At 36.7% G+C, this 8449-nt stretch overlaps 1 pseudogene; it reads left to right on the forward strand.

The window, feature by feature from the left end:
• The first annotated feature begins 1528 nt into the window (after positions 1–1528).
• LOC149179796 (phospholipase A1-Igamma1, chloroplastic pseudogene) lies at positions 1529–2902 on the forward strand (annotated as a pseudogene).
• Positions 2903–8449: the final 5547 nt, after the last annotated feature.

Consider the following 8449-nt stretch of genomic DNA (forward strand, 5'->3'; position numbering starts at 1 on the left):
ATTATTGTTTTAAACAAGGCTTTTCGTAGAAATCACATGAGGGTGAGAAAAGTTTTGGATCTTGAAATTATGTCTCTACATTGCTCTCTATTTAAGCCTTTGTCATGGTCTGCCTCTTTAACTGGTCCTGATGATGAACCACACTTGTTGGTTCGAAACGCGTCAGCCAAAAACTTCTCTAATGTGACTTTGTTTAATTCATTATGGATCACACAAGCTTGAATACAAAAAATATTATTGTTACTATGGTTATTATTCACAATAAAATAATAACAATAAATAATATAAATTATGGGAAAAATAATATTTATGTTTTAAATAAATAATAATAATAATAACAATTAATTAGTAATAATATTGAATTTAATTAAATAATAATAATAATAATTAATAATAACAATAATTATTTTAAAATGATTATAATAATAATTTAATAACATCATAATTAATTATTAAGTATTAATAATTATAATATTTTTGTTAAAATAATTATTAACAAATAATAATGTGCCAAAAATGGTTAGTATTAAATTAATAAATTAAATTAATAATAACCGTCTTGTTCGGAGCAACACACTTATTCCAAAATGATAACATTGGAGACCTGAGTAAATGTATGCAGCTTATCAGTGAAAGGATTACGAAGTTTAAACACACTGCGTAAAAGCGAAACCAGGAAATTCCAACTCATTAGATGTCAAAGAAAGTGAATTGCAAATAACCCGTAATAACGGTTTCTCTATTCACTGGACTCTAAGATTTGACAATATTCCACAACGCGATAAGCAATCACGGGTTCTCTATGCTCTGGACTCTAAGATTTGACAATATTTCACAATGCGATGAGTAATCACGGTTTCTCTATGCTCTCGACTCTAAGATTTGACAATATTCCACAATGCGATAAGTAATCACGGTTTCTCTATGCTCTCGACTCTAAGATTTGGCAATATTTCACAATGCGGTAAGTCAAAAGCAGACAATCGCGCGCATGGTTTTATGAGATTGGTAGGTCTGACTTTGTTCATTGATTCAAGATGAGTCCACGGATAGTAATTCTGACTGCGTCTGCGAATACCTTTGTATTTCAGGATTGATTGATAGATTCCTCCTATAGATCTAGATACACCGAGTATATATTGGTAGGTCTGACTTTGTCCATTGATTCAAGATGAGTCCGCGAATGGTAATTCTGACTGCGTCCGCGAAGACTTTTGTATTTCAGGATTGAAAGATTCCTCCTATATAGTACGTTTCACTTTGTTCATTGATTCAATATGAATCCACGAATAGTAAGTCTGGCTGCCTCCGCGAATACTAACTCTCTCATTGACTGAAACTTCTGCATTTCAAGATTGATAGATTCCTCCTATATATACATATACACTGAGTGACGAATACTGCATCTTTGTCTCTCGATTCTATCTCCACAATCCTTCGCAAAGAAAAACCATTAAAAACAGCAGCCTCCTACCCAATTTGTTTCCAAAAACTGCATCTGAATTCTAATTGTAAGCTCCGAAATACGATGGTTCGATTTGCATTTCCCCTTTCTAGAAAGAATTTGTGGGCTTTACATGAGATGAAGAATCCATTGAGCCCCTCTTCCCCGCTAACAAATAATGGAGATGGTGATCAACCCGCACAGACAGGGCTACCACAAGTTGCTTATTTGTGGCTAGATATCCAGGGTGTCAACTCTTGGAGAGGATTGCTTGATCCCATGAATCCAATTCTGAAAGCTGAGATTCTCAGATACGGAGAATTTGCTCAGCTTTGCTATGACGCGTTTGATGACAGAGACTATTCTGAATATTATGGAACTTGTAAGCACAGTAAACGCTCTCTCTTTCAGAAAATGGGTTTCCCTCATTCCGGTTATCAAGTAACCAAATTTATATACGCAAATGTTGGTGCCTTACGATCCTCTTTTGGCGAAAAGTCCATGGACGAAGGTGTTTGGATAGGATTTATTGCTGTTTGCACGGATCCAAATGAGATAGAGAGGCTGGGAAGACGAGACATAGTGATTGCGTGGCGAGGAACGCGAACAGCGCAAGAATGGATGCAAAATTTTAAAGACATATTAGTTCCACTTCCCCCTACGCTAGCTCATGTGAATGGACAAAAAATTGGCGATCCAAATGTCCGAATAGAAAAGGGATTTCTGTCTTGTTATACTTGCGTGGATGAGGGTTCCAAAAAATGCAGTAGAAGCGCCAGGAATATTGTAGTGGGCGAGATCACACGGCTGCTGCAACAATACAAGGACGAGACGTTGAGCATAACATTGACAGGACACAGCTTAGGAGCTGCACTTGCAACGTTAAGTGCATATGATGTCAAAGAAACGGTTAACATGCAGAGTATGCGTATACCTGTTCCTGTCACAGTGTTTGCCTTCGCCTCTCCCCGCGTAGGAAACTCAACGTTCGTCCAACGTATGGAGGAGATTGGCGTGAATGTTCTGAGGTTGGTTAACCAGCACGATGTTGTTCCGAATGTCCCTGGTCTTTTTATGAACGAGAGCATGGGATTGGCGAGCAAACTCCTCAGTTGGCTTCCCTGGACATATTTTCATGTGGGCATCCAGCTTTCCCTGCAAAACGAAAGCTCTCCCTTCTTGAAGGCCACTCATAATCTGTCCGACTTCCATAGTTTAGAGGTTCATCTCCATTTACTGGATGGCTATGTTGGGGTGAACAAATCCTTCAAATCTTCAGGCAGAGATCTAGCTCTTGTCAATAAGAGGTGTGCCTTATTGATTGATAGCCTTCATATCCCGTCCCACTGGTGGCGTGAAGAAAACAAAGGTCTAGTAAAAAATGCAAATGGTAAATGGACATGGCCTGCTAGATCTCCTCGGTCTCCCGACGCAGACTATGAACCGCACCAGATCTGACCAGATCTTATTCAGTATACTGCCCAAATTTTGATAATGGAATGTAAAATTTTACTAAAAGTGAACTTCAGTCCATGATTAGTTCAGTCCAATGTGCTCTTTGCAGCTTATGTGTTTAAACGGCGGTGGATACTTACCATAAATTTTGTAATTTAGAAGTGTGATGTCTATACTGAGCTGTTTAATTGAAAATAATACCATGGCAATCATATACGGTGCAGAAACATGTGTACCTTAAGTCAAATAACAACGAGCAGCTAATCTGAAATCTGAGAAAAGCTCTCTCATGTTATAAGGAAATCTGAGAAGGAAGATCCTTCATCTACTAAGACGGGGTTCTCTCTCGTTATCATTTTTGTATTGCATTTTCACACATTAAATTCAAAAGGATCGGGACTGTCAAATTTCAAATTGCACTATCGCCGAAGCCTGAATGAATCATACGATTCTTCTATGTTTTCTAAAATTAATTTATTAATTTTCGTTTTCTAAAATAAGGAAAAAGAGTTTTTCCCAGTGAGCGCGCGCCCGTGCACAAGAACGCAGGGCGTCACAGCTGGTGTGGAGTGGTCTCTCTGTTTCCTCTCAATGGAGAGTAGTGAAGCACGGGCGTTAGTGCAATAAATTATTAATTTTCCTCACAAGAAATAAGAAATAAGACTTTGTGTGGGAGATGAAATATTTTTTTGTGAAGAGTCTTATTTCTTGTGTATCACAATGATATTGGGTGAAAGGTACAAACAATTTTTCATAATTAATGGTTTTGAAGTTTTTTTATTTTTTATTTTGCCTTTTTCATTTTTTTAAAGTTTTTGGAGACTTTGATGTTAGGGTCACACTTATTAGTGAGTACAGCGTGAAAGATTGCGCACCCAATCTGTGTCAGGAATTGCGCACCCAATCTGTGTCAGGAATTGCTACAGAGAGAAATAGCTAACAAGCCTGTCATAGGGCATTAAATGACCACATGGAAGCCCCTTTACCATCCATGTCCATGCCCTTTCATCCGCCATCCATCATTTCTCCGGGAGCTCGCCTGCCCATCGCATCAAACTTTTTTCGGGAATGGAGGACCCACCACCTCTGAGCCCCCACTACCTCTGAGCTAGCACCCGTTGTGCTGGTGCATTTTCAAACCAACGCTCGCACCCAAAACTCCATTTGCTCCATTCGCGCTCCCGTCGAAGCTCCTCTGCAACCCCTCTCCAGCATACACTGCATCCAGCATACACGACATCCCGCTCACGGTGCTGAATCCCGGCAGGCTCAGTCTTGCATCTATAGACACAACGGGTATTGCTGATCAGGCGAGGTCGCTCTTCCAATTTGCATTTCCATTTTTAATAGGTAAATTTGACTCTGCGCTGTTCAACAGAATCAATACTGTTGTTGTTCTCTGCTAGCATTTTTACTTGAAAAATTAACGGGCCAATCTTTGTTCTCATAGAATGTTTCCAATTTTTCATATGCTTCTTTTGCCCTTTTACTTGAGCTACAATCGAATTTGCAGGTTTCAATATCATCATCAGAATTATGAACAGAATTTTGAGATTTTTTGATGTTACTGTTGTGCCTTCATAAATCCGGCAAAATTCATTGTTGCCAGTGTGTCTTCATAAATCCAAGCATTCACTGCAAATTCATCGTACTATATTTATGTACAGTGATTAAGGTTTGGTTGCTTGAGGTTTGCCTCCTGTAAGACTCAGTACAAAGCATGCACAATGCTCACATTCTTGGTGAGAAGGGCAAAAATAAAAAAATGCCCAGTCTAAACTGTCCACAATTTCGCAGGGGAAAACGATTGAAATTCTGACAATGATTTTGGGAAAATATAAATTTTGGTATGATTTTGAAATAATTTCATAGAAAATTTGAGTTAGGGCGATCAAGTTTAAAAATTTTGAGTATCAAAGATTTTTAATTACGCTGAATCAATTATAAAAAAACAATTTAAACACTTTCACAATCAAATTTCTTGATTTTTATTACTAAAATCCCCTATTTTGATTTGTTGCATTTGATATCCATTCTTTCGCTTTGTATGTATTGGACTATCTGGGAGGATTAAAATTTTATATTCCTTCTCATATTTGGACCCAGCATCTACTAGTTGCTCAATGACATCTGCCAACATGCTCTCTGCTAGCATTTTTGCTTGAAAAATTAACGGGCCAATCTTTGTTCTCATAGAAAGTTTTCAATCTGTCATATGCTTCTTTTGCCCTTTTACTTGAACTACAATCGAATTTTCAAGTTTCAATACAGTAGTTGCATGGGCTTTTCACCTTTTAACCTTTCATTTTCTACAACATCTTGTGGTGGTAAAGGCATGTGCTTACTGCTACTTGCAATGCTCTATGACCCATTTTCCTTGAGCAACATTGATAGCTTGTAAAAAAGCTGCAGCAGACTTGTATGAGTTGGAAATACTTCCAACAATAGATGCTCACTCATCCAAAAAAAAAGATAAAAGGAAAAATTGATGTTAATGTTGCTAATGTTGCTACCACCACTGTAGTGGAAGCATGATCAGCATATGCACTGATACGATGTAAAAATGAAGACATGAAAAACAAAAACATGAATACTGAAGGATAGAGTTTAAAAATGGAGAACACTAAACACACGCTAACAAAGAAGTGCAGGTTAGTCACCTCTAGAACCAACTCCTGATGATTCCTTTTCCCACTTCTCTCTTTTTCAAGCCTCATGATACTTCTGTTTTATGTTATGCATCAAAATTATCTTCGCCATTTTTTTTTGGTTGAATCATGTTCACATGTATGGCTGTATCGTAATGCTATGTTTCATAATGTTTTATATTATGTGTAAAAATTCTCCATTCCACAGATATCTCTATTTTTTTTGGTTGAATCATGTTCAGTGTTTAGTGTTTACATGTATGGTTGTTTCATAATGCTATGTTGTGTATTTGATATGAAATTTCTTTTATGTATTTTTACGGTACCTATTACCTTTTTGAGAGCTACATGTACGATTTTCTTTCCTGGAGGCTGGAGGTTTATCCTTAAATTTACAATATTAAATCTTCTTTAATCTAGTATTATTTCCTGGCATATGATTTACTTGGCCCTTTTTGTGACCTTGCCAAGTTGGGATCAATCATTTTCTGCTATGTTATCCAATCAAAATATCACATTAAAATAATCGTTGCAGAATGTTATTCCAATTTGTTCTTTTTAATTTTATATCTTGATATTTCTTACCCTTGTCTTCTAAAGTACTTTGGAAGCACAACGACTGTGGATCCTGAATCTATTAAGTTTATTCATCCCTTTTGGTGGTGAGATTGGGTACAATAGGTCCAATGTTTTGTTAGATCCAACTAACAATTGTTTCTGTTATTCTTTCACCAACGGCCTTCTTGTCTACTCCTCTGATGAAAAACAAGATGGTAGGAAACCCTTAAACTTTTTGTGTCATCTTCTTTATACTGATTGTCAATTTTGTCAGCTCGTTTTATTCAGTCATTTTTATTTTGATGGTTAATTTTAAAAATATTTTAACATTGAACTAATAAGAATGAGATGAATTTTAGAACTGTTAAATTGTAATTAATGGGATCTGATTTTAATGGGACTAAACGACTTCTTACCTCAACTTAATCGCAAGACTGACATACTGCAAAACTAAGCATTGACAATCGTTGTATCATTACCCATAAAACTTGATCAACAGAGACTAACATACTGCAAAATTCATAATTAAACATTGACAATTACTACATCACTACCCATAAAACTTCACTGCAAAATTCATAATTAAACATTGACAATTACTACATCACTACCCATAAAACTTTACTGACCGATAACAATTAATCTAATCCAATTTTAAAATATTCTCAAAATCAACAATCCAATTTAATTCAACTAAATCACTATTCCAGCCCTTTTTATATATTTACAGTCAACATTTTTCTTTTACACAATTCAGTTCTAAAAAATTCTTCACACAAAATTCTTATTAAATTTAAAAACCAAAAACATATATTAAATTTATTCATTTATTAACATGCTTAATTTTTGTGAAAACAAACTTCCATAATCAAAATTCCATTCATACAATGTCCTTACATAAATTAAAATAAAATTAGATTTTATCTATTTACTAGTTCTTTCTAGATTTTAAAGTTTAGGTTTATTTATTTACTAGTTTTTTCTATATTTTAAAATTTAAATAATCATTTAAAGACAATTTATTTCTCAATATCTTGTCTTTATTTCTCAATATCTAACCATATTCATACTTTGAATTTGAGAAAATTAACAAAAGAGATCAATCTCAATGAAATCAGATCCATCTGAATTCCCTTCACCCTATTAAAAAGTTAGGTCCAACCTCAAACCCTTTTAACACTGAAATTCTTTAGCACAAGCCTATGCATTTTGAGCAAACACAATGACCCATTTGACCGCTGTAAATTTTGTAGCACAAAACTCAAATATCTGATTGAACACAATGAACCATTTGAAATGGAAAACAAAAATAAAATTGGAGGAATTGTATAAGAGTTGATAAAGTGTGCAGGCACAATAGAGCAGCCATGAGATCGATTTCCATACAATAAAATTCCAAAAAGTGTCTGTTTGGGAAAATCACACTCAAAAAAGTTCGCATCATACAGTATTGTCTAGAAAGAAAAGATTGCAAGCCCAATACGACATATGACATATCAACATTGTGATGATAAAACTATGGTGTTTGCCGAGCAGAGAGCGGAGATAGTTGCATCCCTCTTTTGTCTTTCACAGCCTCAAAGCCTCAGGCACAGAAAAACCTGGTACTGCATCAATGCCTGAAGAAACTTAATCTCGAAGCTTGAAAAACCCACCGAAATCCGTCAAAAGAATCAGATATTAATAAACATCACGAATGCCTCTGCAAGTTTCAATCGGTACTGCCTTTTTACAAATTCTCAAACTCTATAGCCAACAAAAGAAGAAACAAAAAAAAGGGGCAAAAAATGAAGCTTGATCATTGCGGCATGAGATTCGATCCTGCACTTAGCGACGCTGTGCACTCAAGTGCTTGGAGACATGAGCCAGGGACTGCAGATTGGATTTAACGATGGTGTCCACGAATAAACATGTCTCCTCATTGGTATTCCCATGTGGCACTGGTTCTAGGTTTTCCATTTATGACCGTTTCTTGCAGATTGGTAATGGATCGATAATTGCTCAGCCCTGTGATCTCCCCCAACGACGCTGAAGCTCAGAATATGCTGCTCCTCATCCAGAATGTCTAGCCTCTCAGTGTTGGTGGCCGCAGGGAGACCAGAGACGACTTGAACCTCTCTGAGGCAGCTGACCTTTACCTTCAGATCCCCCTCACCTCGTATGGAGCACTTGCGGACAAAGTGCTTGTAAATTTGGGGCTCATCGAAGCGTTGAACCAGCGACCAGACAACGCTCACCGGCGCCTCGACTCGCTGGACTCGCAGGGCGCCAGTATTGTTAATTTTCTTTGATACTCTGGAGGTCGGCTCCCCTTGTCAGAAGGTACGGAGATCAAATCCTGGGA

Source organism: Pinus tabuliformis, chromosome 3_2 (assembly GCF_031772625.1).
Source record: "Pinus tabuliformis cultivar Carrire ecotype Pingquan chromosome 3_2, CPIR1, whole genome shotgun sequence".
Taxonomy (NCBI): domain Eukaryota; kingdom Viridiplantae; phylum Streptophyta; class Pinopsida; order Pinales; family Pinaceae; genus Pinus; species Pinus tabuliformis.